The 17,512-nt window shown below is 57.8% G+C and overlaps 1 protein-coding gene across 6 annotated transcripts in view; it reads left to right on the top strand.

Annotated features, from left to right (window-relative positions):
- Positions 1 to 3,362: 3,362 nt before the first annotated feature.
- The window catches only part of SHISAL1 (shisa like 1), a 79,145-nt gene continuing 64,995 nt past the window's right edge, over positions 3,363 to 17,512 (top strand). For 2 of the 6 annotated variants that reach the window (XM_081591762.1, XM_081591756.1), the window contains exon 1: positions 3,363 to 3,536. The gene's annotated coding sequence lies outside the window, so the exon portion shown is untranslated. Of the gene's footprint in view, positions 3,537 to 4,081; positions 4,274 to 4,873; positions 5,084 to 15,965; positions 16,107 to 17,164; positions 17,486 to 17,512 lie in introns of those variants that run through there. The other 4 variants (XM_081591763.1, XM_081591758.1, XM_081591759.1 and 1 more) reach the window with 3 other exon arrangements.

The raw sequence follows: 17,512 nt of genomic DNA, 5'->3' as shown, positions 1-17,512 counted from the left end.
ACGACTCAGCGACTGAACAACGGCAGTGGCTTATACATAGTGAGCACCTACTGTGTGCCTGGCCTGGAAAAATCCAAACTCACAGCATCTTACAGAGGAGCAAATTGAGGCTGTGAGCATGACCCAGGCCCCCAGGGCTCCCAGTTCAGCACCCCACTCCAGAACCGGTGTCCCTCATCACTGGGATGCCCAGCCGTCCACGTGACTCCACCCTGCAGCCACAAGGAGGCTGGGACTTTGCCACCACCCATGACTCCCAAAGCCAGCGGGGAGAGTGGGAGCAGCAAGGGCGTAAAGATGGCAGGGACTCAAGCCTGGTGCCTCCAAGGGGCAGGGCTGGGCAGCAGAGACTGGCCGAGGGCAGGTTCCTCCCGGGGCCTCGTCTCCTCCCAGGTAAACGGGCTGTAGTTAGTGCCGCAGTAGGCCAGAGAAGGCAATGGCAACCCACTCCAGTACTCTTGCCTGGAGAATCTCAGGGACAGAGGAGCCTGGTGGGCTGCCATCTATGGGGCCACACAGAGTCGGACGCGACTGAAGCGACTTAGCAGCAGCAGCAGCAGCAGCGGTAGGCAGGCCATGGCCTGGGGACTTCAGCCTCCTTGGATTGAAAAGGGAACAGGCTCAGAGGGCTGAGCGCCTTGTCCACCACCTCCATCCACTTCCTTGAGGGACCAAGTGGCCCCCAAGCCAGGCCTGCAGTTCAGACCCCAGCTTGGCTGGATGACTTGGTCAGGGGGAGCCCCCAGTTCCTTATGTCTGGAATTTGGGAAGTGGGGGCTTAGAACCCTAAGATCTTGAGTCGGAGCCTGAGGAGGAGGGAGGAGGAAGGACTCCGGGGTCCTTGTGACCGCGGGGGGCTGCTCCCTAGGGAGGTGGGGGATGAAGGCAGAGCCAGCATGCGGGCTCGTCGTGGCTCCTCCCCCGGCCCACTCCAGGGGCTCAGCCTCTGCGTACCTCCCTCCCCCCTTCCCAGAGGGGCTCACTGGGCCTGGAACTCGGCTGCCCCCCCCCAACTTCTAATTAAACAGCAGCAGTTTTGACGTGGCAGGTGATCTTCTCGGGAAGCCTGGCTTTAAATTTAGCTCCCTCCCCAGCCAGCCCTTTGAAAAGGCTGCTCTCTCAGTGGAGAGCGAGGAGCGTGAGTCATCCGCCAGGCCGCCCGCCCGCCCGGGTGAGCAGCGTTTGCGTTTGCGGGGGAGCAGGCCTCCCGAAGACAGAGAAATAGTAAATAGGGCCAGGATTAAAGGCGAAGCAAGGAGTGGAGCACCCGCCCAACTTGACTCACAGTAGGTGCTCAGAAATGCGGGTAGCAGCGGGGGTCAGGGTCATTGCCGGTAAAGCCCAGCCCCCTTCATTTCTCCCCCAGCCCCGCCCAGAGTGGAAATACACAAATATTTGTTGAATGGGTCCATATAGGCCAGTATTTTTACGGGTCTCACCTGATTCGCCCAGAGGTCCCAGGAGTCTGCCTTGTCCTGCTTCCATGGATGTGAGAGGCTGAAAATGCTCCCCCACCCCACAAAGATAGACTCTGAAGAATCCCCAGAACCTGAGAACCTTACTGTATATAGGGCGGGAAGAAAGGGGCTTCAGAGATGCAATTAAGGTCAGGATCTTGAGATGGGAGCTTATCCTGGATTATCTGTGGGCCCTAAATGCAATCACAGTGGAGCAGAGTTGGGGTGGGGGGTGGGGGCTCTGACACACACAGAGGAGCAGCCACGTGGAGATGGGGCAGAGAGAGGTGGGAAGATACTCGGTTTGATGGGGCCACAAGCCAAGGGTGCCGGCAGCCACCAAGAAGTGGAAGAATTCTCCCCCCAGAGAACCTCCCGGTGGGGGGAGCAGCCCACACTTTCAGCCAGTGACACTGATTTGGGGATTTCCGGCTTTCAGAACTGTAAAAGAATATAAAGATACGCTGTTTTAAGCCACCAGGTTCATGGATATTAGTTATCACAGCCTCAGGAAACCAGTGCCCAGGAGTTGGGAGAAGTGACCTTGCCTGTGGGCACACAGTTGGTAAATGGTCAAGCTGAGAGTCAACTCCAAGTCTGACCAGTTCCAAAACCCATGCATTTTTCTGCCCACTCTGCCACTTTCCGGAAGGACAGAAGGGCCACTGATGCAGATCACGGCACTCACTTATTTAGGATAATCAACAGGACTGTCTCCTATTTGATGCAGCCCCTCGTTTAATCCCCATGATGACTCTTTGCAGGGGTAGAATAATTTCCATTTAGTAGGTGAGGAAACTGAGGCTCAGGGAGGTGAAGTGGCTTTGTTAGGGAGCCTGACTGTAGGGAAAGGAAGGTGCAGGGCCCCGGACTCACACTGAGGGCAGCCCAGCCCAGCACAGAGAACAGTCACCTCTCAACCTAAGTCCCCCTGCCACCAGTCCAGCACTGGGCCCTTCAGCCTGTTTCATAACCTCTTTGCTCCTTGGTTTCCATCATACTCATGGGATAATCATGGTCTTCCTCCTTGGGAGGGTTTACAGAAGCTGAGCAAAGTGCGTCATATATCCCGCCTCATCTAATCTTTAAAATGTTTCGTGAAGGAAATGATGCTGTGACCTGTTTAGGGAAGAAAACTGTCACAGGTGTGGAATCTGGGCTTGGAAGTTGGGGGTAGGGGGTGGGGGAGGAATCTGGGCTGGAGCCCTGGTCCTGCCTTTTGCAGCTGTGTGGCTTAGGGCAGTTGCCCTAACCCCTCTGAGCCTCAATTGCCTCACTTGTAAAATGAGGAAGCCGTGACCAAGCACTGTGGTGAGGAATAAGTCAAATAAGGTGTGTGACGGGCTCAGCCTGGTTTCTGGAGAGGTGCAATCAATGCCTGTAAAAATGGAGCCAGAGCTGGTGACACCGCAGACGTGGGGTTTGCAGGGGTGAGGTCCACCTGCCTCCCGGGGCACTCAAAGCCACTCTCCCTTCCTGAGCCACCGATCAGTGAGCCATCCTCACTGCCATTCCCTCTGCCGGGCCCTTGAAGAGGCTGCAACATCCCCTAGACGACCATCTTTACCCCCCAGAGGTCACTGGGCCGGGGACAGGTGGGGAAACTGAGGCTTAGTGAGGTTGGCTCAGTCTGGCCCAGGGAGGTCCTGCAGGTGAGGGGTGAAGCTGCTGGGGAGAAGTGGAGAGAAGGGGGGTATGGAACAGGGGCCGGGAGCCCACGCCGTCCTCACGGAGGCCCGAGGAAGTCGGGGTTTTCTCACTGGAAACTAGACAGATCTGGTCTGCTGCGAAGGAGTCTCCGGCCCGAGTCTGACCCTGCCAGGGGCCACCTCAGCCTGACCCCGGCCCTGACCACCTCCGGAGGAGGGGCCGCCTGCAAGGGATGTCTGGCTCAGCACCCGCAGCGGGAGGCGCGCGGCAGGTGGGGCCCTCCAGCGGCCGGCCGCCGGAGGAGGGGAGGCTGGAAGGGCCGCCCGGCCAGCAGCCAGGTGGCCAGAGCGGGGCTGGTGTGCCCCCCGCCCGCCCCCCTACAAGAGCTGCGCCGGCCCGAGGGCCGGGGAGCGGCCAGGAAGGAGGCAGGTGAGTGTGGCAGGGCTGGGGAGACGGAGATGGGCTGCCGGAGGAGGAAGGAAGAAAGGAAAGGAACAGAAGGGAAAGGAAGAGGGGCAGCAGAAAGGAAGGAAAAGAGGGGGGAGGAGGGGAGGAGATAGAGTGGGAAGGGGGGAAGCACAAAAGAAAGAGGAGGTCGCAGAAGGGGAGACGCAGAGACACCGGAGCGGGGAGAGGGCGGGCGAGGGGAGGAAGAGATTGCGAAAGGAAAAGCCGGGAGAGAGAGAGCGAGGGGAGCGCGGGGCGCCGCGAGCGGGAGAGGGGGCAGCAGAGGGCGAGCGGCGAGCGGCAAAGAGTGAAGTGGGCACGGCGGCGGCGGCGGCGGCGGCGGCGAGCGTGGGGCCGGCGAGCATGAGCGCGGCGGCGGCGGCGGCGGGCGCGGCGCGGGGCTCCGGGCCGGCGGGCGGGCGGGCGGCGCGGGCCGCCCAGTAGCCGGCGGGCGGGCGCGCGGCGGGGCGGCCGGCGGGGCATGCGGCCGGCGGCCGGTCCGCGAGCCGGAGCCCCAGCCCGAGCCCGCGCCCCGCGCGCCTAAGAGCGGCCGCCTTCCCGGCGCTGGCCCCGGAGCCCCCCGGAGCCGGGACAACTGTTGCGGCGGCGGCGGGGGCACCGCGGGGGCGTAGGCGGCCCCGCGCCCCGGCAGGCGGCTCAGTCCCGCGGGCGCCGGCTCCAGGCGGCGCAGCGAACAGCGAGCGGGCGGCGGGCAGGAGGTGAGCGGCGCCCCGGGGGCGGGCCGGGCTGGGGCCGCGCGGGGGAGGGGCGCGCCGGGCCGGGGCAGGGGGGTGGGGGGGTGGGGGGGTGGGGTCCGAGCGCAGCGGGGGAGAGGGGTCGGGGCGGAGCTCCTGGAGGAGGAGGGTCTCGGCGAGTTGTGGGGGGCTGCGGATCTTCGGCTCCCTGGCTCCCCGAGAAGGGGGTGCGGGCGCCCGAGACGGGCAGGGAGAGGTGGGCGCCCTGGGAGAGGCAAGTTCGGAGCATCGAGGGGTCCGGGGTGCTGTAGAAAGGGGCCGGGGACGCCCGGGGAAGAGTCTGGGGGCGGGAGCTGCGTCGGGCAGCCGGCGCCTTGGCATTGGGGTCCGCGCCAGGGCTCACCAAGGTCGGGGTCGCTGAACCTGGGAGAGGACCTGGGCCGGGTTCGAGGAGCAATCCAGGGCGCACCGTGCAGGGACGCGGCCGCTGGGACCGGCATTCGCGTCCGAGGCGGAGACCGGCGTCCGAGGACCAGTGCAGGAACTGGGCGAACCTGGAGCCCCGTGCGCGCCGGGCAGGGTTCCGGAGCCAGGCTGGGGACCCGACCGGTTCCGAGGGTCCCGGCTGGGCGGCGCGGGCAATCACGAAGGCCTCTCCAAGTGCGTGTCCCTCGCTCGCCACCCGCCGCGTGGTCCCAGAGGAGCCGCCGCCGCCGCCTCCTGGGGCCGAATCAATATTGATTCCGCGCCCGGGGGCTGGGTGGCCTGGCGGCGGCCTCCGAAACGCCTTAGTGCCAACGGTTGCCATGGCAACGAGACCCCGAGCGTCTTCAAGTTATATTTATTCTAATTATTATTATCATTATCAGTGTTAGTATTTGTTACTCAGGCAGAGGAAACCAGAAAGGAGGAAGAAGAAAAGCCAGTGTGTCCTGGCGCCTCCAACTGTCATCTCTCTAGAGAGCTACGCTGGCTGGTGGGCCAGGCCCGACCTCCTGGGTCTGGTGCCCCGTGCGGGTTTCCCCAGCCGGCACCCCTGGGGCAATGGGGCTGGGAAGGCGACTTATATAATCTGCCAGCGTGCCTTGTGTCTACCGTGCCTCTCCTGACCTCTCCGATCCCTTGTCTTAGTGACTGCTGCTCCTGCCCAGGGAAGCCGAGGCTGGGATGGGTGGAGCGGAAAGTGCCTTGCCCCAGGAATCACAGCCGGCGGCCTCCAGCCCTCTCTCCCCTCCGCTTTGTGACCTTGAGCAAGGCACTTGACCCCTCTGAGCCCCTGTTTCCCCATCTTGTAAAGTAGCTTGGGCACCATGCCTGCCTCTGAAGGTTGCTGCGAGGTCACACCGAGAAAGCTCTGTGAGTTCTGACTGTGTGACCCTGGGCAGGTGTCTGTCCTGTTCTGGGCCTATTTCCTGGTGTGGAATGAGGGCCTGGACCCCACTGTATCTTTAGTCACTGGCGTCCCGCAAATTTCACTCTGGGCTGCTATGGAAATACGGTAGAGCCAGCAAGTTGTGTTCAGATCAGGCTAAAGGGAGCTCCTCCGTCACCCCCTGTTCCCTCACCTGCCAGGTGGGCTGAAGGTGGTGGGGAAGCTGGCAGCCCAGCCCTGGTCTTGGGGTCAGCCAGGACCATAACCATGCTGGTCAGTGTTGCCCAGGATTGGGATCCGTCCCCCACAACCCCCAGACTGGTGTCTGCTCAGGGCGGGACCCGTCCCTGAGCACGAATCCGTCTCCCCCAGAGAGGCTGTTGTCTGTGCCTGTCCAGGCTGGGGGCTGAGTGTGGGGCAGGAGGTGGCTGGAAAGTTCTCTGTGGCCAGGCAGCCCCCAGCCCTCGCAACTCGAGCTGAAAGCCCCAGGGAGGGGCTGTCACCATCACACTGAATTCCCCACTCTGTCTCAGGCATCTGGGAGGTATTGGACTGGCGGGGAAAGCTGGGGGGCGGGTAGATTGGTTCTGAGCCGCGTGGGGTGTGTGTGCGTGTGTGTGTGTCCCACCACGCCTCTCCCAGGCCACCAGCCTGAAGCTTATGGGGGTAGCTGGACTGGACAGGCTGAGTGGAGGCAGGGCCAGTGCTGCTCAGACCTTTGTGAGTGAGAGAGAGAGCAAGGAAGGCCCGTCCCAAGGAAGCTGAGGATGGCATCCATCCATCCCTCTGTCCGTGTATTCGTTCCCTCCCTCACTCCTCTTCTTCAGCCAAACTCAGCGAGCCCCCACGTCTGCTGCTGGAGGGCAGCAGCTCTGCCCTTGCCGCCTCTTAGGGAAACCAGTCCCCTACAAGCCAGTGGGGATGGAGGGCTTCCCCGGAGCAGGGGGAGGCTGAGTAGGGGGGATGCAAGTGGGGAGAATCTGCCCAGAGACCCTGCGGTGGCTTCAGGGCTGGGGCACCCTGGTCTGGAAGGCAGGCAGGCATGAATCAGCCAGAAGAGAGGAGCAGTGGTATTTTCCTGGCAGAGCCCCTCCAGGGGCACAGATGTGGACACACAGCAGGGAGGGAGGCATCCTATAGACAGGCGGGCGGGGCTCGGAGGTGGGGTGTGTGGAAGGGTGGGGAGGGGGCTGCTGGACTAGGGCGCAGGGGGAGATGGTGCAGTCGGAGCAGGGCTAGGACGGGAGGGCAGGTCACCACCACCGCTGCCCATCCTGGGTGTGGGTTAGGTAGTGGGACTGGGGCAGGGAGGAGGGAGGGATGGTCAGGTTCAGCCTTTGAACTGGTCCACAGCCTGTGGGTGGAGCCTGTGATTGGGGTGGGCAGAGGGAGGTTTGGAAGAACAAGGAGAGTCTGCTTTCCGGCTCTCTAGGACAGTCAACTCCACCTTGCCAGCATGGTGGGAGAGGACTGCTTCCTGGCCTGGCCCTTGGCTGCTGCTGGGAGGGGAAAGTAGCAAGTGGCCACCAGATCTGGCAGCTCCAACTGCCCGAGTCTATGACAGACGACTTCATTGTCACGAGTATAAGGATTTGCCTGAACGGCAATGGGATTGCACTTGACCGGGAAAGCCCAGAGGCCCACTCTGCACTAGGCCCTGTTCCGGGCAGGCACTGAGCCCATTTAATTCTGCACACCAACCCTGTGAGCAAGCCATTGTTAATTCAGTTGTACTGCTGAGAAAACGGGCTCAGGGAAGTTAAAAGTAACCCAGCTACTCTCGTGCTCCTAACCACTATGCTCCACCACCTGGAGCTCAGGCTGTGCCTGATGGTGACCCTGGGGGTTCTTCAGACACTTTGCTGAGTCTCATATCCTCCTGGTCACTGTCCTGCTCACTCTCTTCTGGACTGATCCAGAGTGTGGCCCATCTTAGGCTCAGAGGAAAACTATCACCTCCCTCCTTGGGGATGCTCTGCCTCTATTAATGCAACCTCTTACTTCAGCTTCTCTCCAGCTGAGTCATACAACAGATTTATATCAACCTTAGGATGAACTCAGAGCCCCATCTCCAGCTCTCCCAGAGTGGTTTTTCCCCAGCCAGGCCACTCTTTCTAGAAGTTGCTGAAGCAGTAGTCAACTCCTGAGCACTATGGGGCCTTGGTTCCTAAACACTCCTCTGGCAGGTGGGGTCCTGACTATCTGGAGCCAGTGAAAGTGGGGAGGGTGACCAGAGGCCCTGCCCACCCTGGCCACAGTCTCCCGGGGGATGCCAGGTGCCACCCACTCTGTTGGTGTCAGGCTCACCCTGCACAGGGCTTGTTGGCAGGGGAGAGGTCCCACCCCTCCCTCCTCCTTCTCCCTCTCTTTTCTCCCTCCCTTCCCTCCTCCCTCCAACACACACATTCCTTGACCCCCTTCTCCAGTGTCTGACCCCCTAGGAAGTTAAAGAAGCAGCCAAGCCCCCTCAAACCTGCCCCGAGACGTGACCCGGGGCACAGGATGTTTGATGACTGACTATATGAACAAATACCTCTCTGAGCTGAGACGGTCACTGTCCCAGCACCCCTGGACCTGCTGGTACACCCCCTTCCCATACCCCAGCTTGGCCCACATGTGACAAGCTGCTCTTCTCTTTCCTCCTTAGCTGCGAGCAGGTTGAAAATTCTCCAGAGGGTCTTCTCGGGACGTCCTGATGTGATCACTCACTTGCTAAGCTCTTGCTATCTGAGCCTGGGTTTTCCCGTTCAGCAGTGCAGCGATTTAGCGCCTGTCTAACAGGTTTCATGAGCGTTGCGGTGGGGAAAGTCACGGGCAGAGTCTGGGGCGTGGGAGCCCCTACCCTCCGCATCCTGCAGCTGGGAGAGGGGCAGATAAACTCAGAGACCCCAGCATCTTCGAGGCCTGTGTGTTGTACTGTGATCTCGGGAAGCCCTAAGAAGCTGCTGCTTTAGGGCCTGATAGGGAGCTCGAAGCTTGTCCACCTACCCATGTAAGTGGGGACCCTGGGGCCCAGGGCTGGCTGGCAGCGTGCTCAAGGTCACAGTGAATTGGGCATCCTGGAAGGTCAAGGATGTTCACGATATGATGCTGGCCCTGTCGGCATCGTTCAGAGGCATCTGAGGCCGCTGCCTGGCGTGAGGGAGGGGGCTGCAGACGTGAAATTTGCCCCCAAAACCCTGAGGCTCTCCCGTCAGGGAAAGGCTTCAGAATCTCGCCCCCCCTGCCCATGCAAGTGGAGAAGCAGAAGCCGTGAGATGAAATGCAAATGCCTCCTGTCCCACCTTTCCAGCCACCAGCCATGAATGGAGCGTTCCCTTGGCGTGCTGTGGACCGGCTGCCCCCTCTCCTCCCCGGTCTGGGGCTCACACTCCCATCACCGCCCATCTGTCCACACGCACACCTACCTCAGCAGATGAGCACAAACTCGCCTTCAAGAAATTAAGAAATAATGCATGAGTTTCCCAAATTACACCCATTTAACACTGAATTAAGTAAGTTCTGGAAGCTTTTAACAGAGCCCTGGGAGGAAGGAAAGAATTTTTTTTTTTTTTTTTTGGTTCACACTTCCCTGGAAAATGAGACAAACCGTGATCTTTTAAAACCCAGCTACATAATCTGATTATTCCTTGCTGGCAAGCATCTGAGAAATGCCCAGCGGAGGGCGGAGACGGCCGCTTTGCCGAGGCTGCTAGATTTGCATCGGGAAATTGGGAAAGTTTGTCTCCTGCACCAGATTGGAAGCTCCCTGGCGCATGATGGGTTGAAAAGAAAGTGCCGCTTTCTTAGATATTGGCACAAATTAAAAATAAAGGCAAATTCCTTCCATAATCCAGCTCAAGAATTTCCTCCACGGCTCCCTGAGCGGGTTACTGAAACGATGGTGATTTGCTTTCACTTCAGGCTCCTCGTCTTTGTCAGGAGAACCGTCCACGCACAGCTGGGTTTATAGACCAACAGAATATGCATTTAAGCTCTTATTCCACCTTTCCAGGGCACCTACCCTGTGCCAGACACAGTCCCAGACCCAGGGAACAAGAGATGGTTAAAACAGGACCCTGCCCTGCTGGGTTTTGTGGTGTGTCTGTTGGAGGCAGAAGAACAGAAAAAAAAAACAAAAAAAACCCACCAGACACCTGTGAGGTCCCACCATACCTGAGGGGTCAGGGAGGGCTTCCTGGTGGAGGTAAATTTTGGCTTGGGTCTTAAAGGGTGGATAGGAGTGTGCCAGCACAAGGGGGCAGAGGGCATTCATGAGGCAGAGGAGCGGCCTGAAGAAAGACTTAAAATGGGTCTCAGACATCTTTGGATCTTTGGATTTTAATGTTTGCAGATTCCTTTATTACAAAGCCCGTTTTTTGTCCATTATATTCCAGCACCCTCAGACAACCCCAGGGCCAACTTCCTAGGTTCCTTTTCTCTGAGGAGAACAGAGTCTAGAGAGGAGAATCAGATGGCCATGAATGCAGTCCGAGCTCTGAAACATGAGGCTCTGGGTTAGCTGGGCTCTATGGGGCCAGAGGAACATATCGTAACCTGCCAAATGGACATTCTAAACATTAAGTCAAAGAATAACAGAATTACTAATACCAAAGTCCACAAGATCCTCTTTCTGCTCCTCCTTCTCAGCTACAGCCTAGGCTGGGCTTTAGGACAGGAGTCCCAGGATGTCCATGCCAGACCTATGGGCTCTGAGCCTCAGTCTCTACATCCAGAAAATGGGAAGATGGAGCCTCTCCCTCCCTGTTAGTGGAAAGCCTGGGATCATCACTGAGCCCCAGAAGCCTGGCCAAAGAGGCCTCGTCAGTGGAGTTCAGCCTTCAGCTCAGGAGGAGCCCAACACACCCTCCCACGGGCTTGCCTCTAAAGGGCCCCGTTGTTTAGATTTTTCCGGGAGCAGATGCGGAACCCGGCATCATCTGGGTGTCACTGTTCAGAATCTGATCCCTGAGATCATGAGGCCTTTGGGGGATAAGCAGGGCCTCTGAGCTGAGGCCCATCGTCAGGGCGACAAGCAGAGCTGCGGGGAAGCTCCTGGCTCCTATCCCAGGAGAGCAGCCTGGATCACTGAGGCTGCACTCAGGGCTCCACTGTGGACCAGTCTCTCCTCTGCCTGTTCCTAACTCTGACCCTGGGCAGGTTATATAACTTGTGAGCCTCAGTTTCCTCATCTGTGAAATGGGTTGTTGTGTGAACCAGATAAGATAGACTTGCAGCTTAGCGCATCGTGTGTATTCATAGACACGTCAGCTCTCTGTAATCTCACTTTATTACCTGTTACTCTGTGAACGCTGGTCCAGTATTTTGATGAAGCAGCTGGGAGGAACCCAAACCTGATCATCCAGGAATCCCCAGAGCAGGGGATTCCAAGACTGTGGTTGTTGATTAAGTGAGAAAGTGAATCTAGTGGCCCCTAGAGCGACGAGATGGCCAGCTCTGGAGCTCACCTGCCTGGGTTCATATCCCCTACCTGCGGCCAATGCTGGACTGCTTATTTCCCTCTCTGAGCCTCAGTGTCCTCATTTTTAAAATAAGCTTGATAATGTTGATGATAGTCATAATAATACCTTACAAGGGTGGTTTTGAGGATTCAAGGTGAGGACTGTGACATTCCAGGCTCCTGGATCAATTACAGTGATAACTATTATTTATCATCCCCAAGCTCTGGAAGAAGGTGTCAAGATTTGAATCCCAGTTTCAACCCCTAATAGCTATGTGACCTTAGGCAAGTTATAAAACCTCTCCGAGCTTCAGTTTCTTCCTCTAAAAATGGAGAAGCACTCACCTAGCAGAGTTCTGGCAAGAATGAAAAGAGTTGATTCGAGGAACACGTCCGGTACAGAGCCGAGCACATAATAAGTACTCAGTAAATAATACTGTTATCATTGTCAGCACCACTACATTTAATAACAGAACACTCAGAGAGCACAGAAGCAGTGGACTTTCTCTCTGTCCATGAAGAGTAGAGACCACCTTATTCCTGATTTAGCTGTTGTAGTCAGCTTCTAGCTCAGGCATGCTTTGGATGGATCTGTGAACGAAGGGATGGACTGATGGATGGATGTGTTAGTTGCTCAGTTGTGTCAAACTCTTTGCAACCCTATGGCCCTATGGACTATAGCCTCTGTTGATGGAATTCTCCAGGCAAGAATGCTGGAGTGGGTAGGCATTTCCTTCTCCAGGGGGTCTTCTCAACCCAGAGATCAAACCCTAGTCTCCAGCATTGTGGGCAGATTCTTTCCCGTATGAGCCACCAGGAAAGATGGATGTATGAGTGAATGGGTGGATGGATGGATAGATGGGTGGGTGGGTGGGTGGATGGATGGATGGATGGATGGGTAGATGGATGGACAGGTTGATAGACAGGTGGATGGATGAATGGGTGTATGTATGGATGGATGGATGGATAGATGGGTGGGTGGGTGGATGGATGAATGTGTGGGTGGATAAATGGAGGAAGGGATGGATAATGTATGGGTGGATGGATGAATGGACAAATATATGGGTGGATAGATGGATAGAGGGATGGATGAATGTATAGGTGGATCGATGGATGGGTGGATAGATGGATGGGTGGATGGATGCACAGGTTGATGGACAGGTGGATGGATGAATGGGTAAATAAATGAATGAGTGAATGATGGCTGTCAGGAAACATTGAAAGCCTAAGATCGGGGAAGCTCGGGAAGGGGCCCAAGGACTGGGGCAGAGTCTTCTCTTTGAGGGCTATGAGCGATGGGATAGAATGAGTTTTATAGCCAGATATGATCTCTCTTCTCTGCGTGAACATTTGTCCGCCTTCCAGGAACTGGGGGTGAGGGGCTAAGTCTGAAGACCCAGGTTGCTTGGTGTCCCTGACAGTTTGGTTTGGGAGCTGGACAGAGCTGTGTTCAGAATGTGGCTTCCTCTTCTTTAGGGCAGGGAAGTCCTGGTGCTTCCCGGAACCTCTGTCTCCTCCTCCATAATATGGGGGAATGATGTTTCCTTTGGGGGCGTGGTGATGCACAAAGATCACAAATTGAGCATGGTGTGTGGTTTGTGAAGGTGCGTGGCAAGTTGGAGGAGGTGCTTGGACTCCATACAGTGGACAGCAGATTGCAGGAAGGTTCTGAAGCTGGGGGAGGCATGGTGCAGGCAGTGTGGACCACTAGCCTGTGGGCCAGCTGATTCCTTCCAAAGAGGGCACCAGACATGGGCTCTGGAAAAGAGTGAGAGGGGAGGCACCGCCAACCTGCTGAGGCCACAGAATGGCCCCATGGATGGGGTGCTGGGCCCAAGACCCCAGGCTCTGGAGCCCTGACCTGCTGGGAGGTCCCCCAACTTTGCCTAGCCCTGTTCTGGGTGCTTTGCAAATACTACCTGATTTAATTCTTGTAACACACCCAAATAAGGATGGCTATTCTTACTTGAGGCTCAGAGAAGGGCTGTGGCTTCCCCAGGGACACATAGCTGCTAAGTAGCGAAGCCAGGATTCAAATCTTCCCATGAGGGATGGAGAGAAGGCAGGGTACCCTCCACGGTCAGGAGAGGTGCTGGCCTGGAGGTGTGAGTCACCACACTCCTGTGTACCCCCTTACATATGGATGGCCTTGCCCAACCACCTCCATCCTCTCTGCCTCAGTTTCCTCCTCTGCAGAGCAGGGTCCACAGCAGACCCTCCTGCAGTGTGTCTGTACGAGGGTCACGGAGGCAAAGCACTCCAGGAGGGAGGCCTCCACGGGTCCCACCCATTTGTCACTATTATTTGCATTTCTCCTCTTTGGCAGAGAGAGACATGGGCGAGCAAGTCCTTGGGGACGGGTGGGACATGGCAGGACCCAGTGAGGGTCTGCACTGGGGTTGCCTCAGCATCATCTGGGCCTGGAGCTTGAGCCCAGTGGGTCTTTAACATCTGGAGTCTGGTTTCTGCTGTGCCTGGGACCTTCTCTGAAGGGGCCAGATGTCAGACAGGAGCAGGCAAGCATTTACCTGGATGTGTGTTGTGTGACTATTCACTCCTAAGCCTGCACTCAGGGCTTGTCCTGCAGAGACTCTGGGTCCACAGAAAGACTGTTCTGCCTGGGTCCAAGTCCTGCCTAAGGGACTGCCCTGATGGGAGTGAGAACAGAGGGCAGGGTAGCAACTCTGCCTGGGGGAAAAGGGCCAAACGTCAAGGAGGCCTCACTGGAGGAGGTGGCACCCAAGGATATGGAGGATGAGCTGGACAGGTGGGTGAGCAAGGTGTCGGGGGATCTTGAGGAAGAAGGAACAGTGCCTACGGATCCCAGAGGAAAAAGTCTGGGAAACGTCTGGATGGCATGGCTGTCCCATGGTATTTTTGGAAAGTTGTTGAGGCGAGGCCGTGGAAGTTGGCAGTGGAATTTGGCAGTGGCTTGATCTCCAAGGACTCTGGCTAGTTAAGGAGTTTGGGCTTTATAGACTCAGGATGGCAGATATGTGGCTTGAGTACCACCACCGGCCACTGCTGTGCCCAGGGCAGACAAGGCTAATCAATCAATCACTGCATGGAGTCAGGACATGCTCTGGCCCAGTCCCCCCGCCCCCACAGACCTGACCAGTTGATCCTGTAGGCACACACAATGACACCTGTTTATGAGAGTCCTTCACAGCCACTTATGGTGTGTGGCTCACCCAGCACCCAGAGCCCTTTCCTGATTAGAGGTGGCAGATGGCAGCCTCCAGTTCCACCCCGGGCCCCCGGGCTCCCATGTGGCTCCACTCTCCCACAGTGCAGGGTAAGCTCCATCCTTCCTGCAAAAACAAAGTCCTTCTGTCCAGTGGGTCCGGGCACAAGCACCCTTCTGGGACAGCACGCCCACCTATGCTGGGGGGCCCCCCGTCCGTCGCCTGCAGGTCCTCAGGCTAGCAGGCAAGCCCAGGCAGCCCCCGATGTCTGGCTGGGGTCTGGCCAAGGAGTGGGGTCTCCGGGGGAGGGGGTCAGGGCCTGGCAGAAGTCTGGGGAAGATTAGGAGGCTTTTCTCCTGAAATTCAGACAATTGGACAATCTGTTCTGGATCGATTTAGAAGCAGTGAAGTGAAAAAAAAAATCAGAAAATATAGTGTGAAAGCTATTTTCTCTCTCAGTAGGGAAGAGCGACGAGCTGGAGTTTATTTGTGGACTGTCCGAGGCCGTGGCCAGGGCCTCTCACCCCCTCGCTGCCTGTTCCGCCACTGCCCTGGCCCACTCCTACCTCCACACCCAGCCACCTCCTCCTCCTCCGTGCCCAGTGCTGGGCTGGGCAGCCAGGGGTCTCAGAGTGGCGTCCTCACTGGGCAGCCTTGGGGAGCCAGCGGTCTGCAGGGGACTCACATGGCTGCACGGGACAGGCAGACAAGGCATTTCCATGCCAAGGGCCGGCCGTGTCTGTCTCTTCACTCCTATATCCTCAGGGCCTAGAGCTGGGATTGGCACCTGGCAGGTTTCCTGCCTGAGTGATGGATGGAAGGGAGGGAGGGAGACAGGAAGGAACAGAGGCTTTGAATGAAGTGACCCGCTCGTGGTCTTGTGTTTGTTAGCGGTGGAGGTAGGGTTGGAACCAGAGCTGTGACCCCAAGACCTGGATGTCCCCCCTCCATCTCTGGGGCCAGGAGCAGGTCTGAGACATCGCAGGGTTTCTCCCACCACAGGTGCTTTCCTTTCCTGCAGACACAACTCCCGAACGGGGTCTTTCACCACTGGGGCCAGGTGCCCACGGGTCTGTGTGGGGCCAGGCCAGAGTGGGCGGGGGGGGGGTCTGCAGAGAGGCAGGAGGGCAGCTCCCACCTCCCCACTCTCCAATCCGTCCCCAGGGGTGGTGGCATACTGAGTTCTGAGGGAGTTCAACCGGGGGCTGGATCCCCGGGAAGTCCTGAGTGTGGACTCCAGCCCGGGCGGAAATGGGACCAGCTGATTCCAGTCCCCAGAGAATGGTCTCTTCTGTTTTCGCCCTGGGCACTGGGAGAGGGGGAAATTCCAGTGGTTCTGTTGGAGGGTGTGGCAGCTCCCTCCCCCACCCCCTATTTCCTCCCCAAATACCAAGGCCAAGAGCCAAAGGCCCGTCAAGGAAGAATGTTGACTTGGAAACCAGACCAGCTTGGACCCAAGTCCCAGTAGCTCAGCTACTGTGTGATCTTGGGCGGGTGACACAACCCCTCTGAGTCTTAGTTTTCTCATCTGCAGACTGTGAGCAGTAATACCCTTTAAAAAAAAAAAAATTAAAAGGAGACGATCTTTGTCAAATGTCCGTCATGGGGCCGGACAGCACAGAGGAAGTCCTCGAGAATTGTCTCTTTCTCTCATTTCCACATGTGGAAGGCCAGTCATGAGATACAGTTTAACTGTTGTTTGGGTTCTGTCTGCACCCTGGAACCCAGGGACTCCAGTCCAGGGCAGGTCCCCCCAGTGAGAAGGGGGGCGATGCCACAGTGCAGGGAGCCCTGAGAGCCCCAAATGTCTCCGCGTCTACCCTTAGCCATGCCGGGGATGTGCAGACTGTGCCAGGCAAGGTCAGCTTGGCATCAAGGAGGGAACGCTGTGATTCCCTGAGATTCTAGAGATCTGGGTGCCAGCCCCGGGTCTGCTGTGTGTGAGCTGCGTGTTCCTCAGAAATGACAGCCTCCCTGAACCTCTGTGTCCTCCTCTAAAGCTAATAACCCACCTACCCACCCACCCCCGCCACCACTTCTCAGTTTCACCCGCAACCCACCCGAGAGAACAGACGGGACAGCGTAAGTGACAGCTCTAAGCGAGCCCCTGGGCCAGGCAGATAGGAAGGGAAGCCCCGCTTACAGACCACGTCCTGAGCTCCCAGCTCGGGTGGGTTTCACATATTCTGTCTCATGGAATCTCGCCTGCCCATGTGAGGCTGGGGCTTAGCACCCCACTTTATGGGGAGAGGCCCAGAGAGGCAAAGGGGCGTGTCCAGGGTCACAGGGCAACCGTGTCCCCCCGCCCGCAACCCCACCTCTCCAGCCTCTTTTTGGCTGCCCTCTGCCAGGCGTGGGCCCAGCACCCGCCTCCCCAGCAAGTCCCATCCTCACATCCCAGTTCTGATCCGGTTTCCTGTCGACGGTTCTCTCATCAATGCTTTTTGATGTTACCTCTCCATTCCCCAGAAATTTTGGAGCCAGCGTTTTCCCCACCGCAGCGCACTAATTAGACCTCCATAATACTGTTTACCTAGATGTCAATGTATGCTATAAAATTTTGCAATTTTTTTTTCTGCACCGTAAGCAATGCTCGGTTTTGAAAAGGAGGAAGCCTGCCACGATGGGCCTGGGAGTTGTGTTCAGCCCCTGGAGGACCCCTGGGAGGAAGGCTATCCTGGCCCCAGGCTCTGCCCAGTGGAGCAGGGACCTCCCCTGGGGGGGGCAGGTTGCTGTCAGCCTGAGGGTGGGGTCTTCCATCCAGCTGGGGTCTGTGCTCTGCCCCTTGCTCTCCCATCCTTCTTAAGCATCTTCGGTGTCAAAGCCCCAGGGTCAGAGCCCACCTGGGGGATGTCAGGGGGCCTCCGGTCACTCTGAACGCCTGCAGACACATTTATTATGGATTCTTTTGTCTCCAGAGTGCAAACTCAGAATGGGTCACCAATCAGGGGAGGACAAGTTTAAACAGAGAACGTGCTGGCTGACCCTGGCTTTGCTGGGGAGGTGCCCCCAGGCTGGGAAGGTGTGAGAGCAGACAGGAAGAGATAAATGCCGGTGGAATGGCTCAGAGGGTCTGGTCTGATTCCGGAAGCCAGCCGCTAGCCAGACACCTGCCGGCACCTGGACATGATGACCTCGGGCCTAAGAGCTGGCCTCCCCTCCCGTCTCCTAAGACACATGAGGCTGCCGCCCTCTGAGACCAGGATGAGGACTCAGGGAACACATCTGAAGGGGCAAGGGTGAGTGGGGTCTTCCCTCCCTCCCAG

The sequence above is a fragment of the Giraffa tippelskirchi genome, chromosome 4, assembly GCF_054371585.1.
Source record: "Giraffa tippelskirchi isolate mGirTip1 chromosome 4, T2T-mGirTip1v1.2.pri, whole genome shotgun sequence".
Classification (NCBI taxonomy): domain Eukaryota; kingdom Metazoa; phylum Chordata; class Mammalia; order Artiodactyla; family Giraffidae; genus Giraffa; species Giraffa tippelskirchi.
The sequence above is the reverse complement of the archived record's forward strand: the minus strand, read 5'-3'. Positions and strand labels throughout refer to the sequence as shown.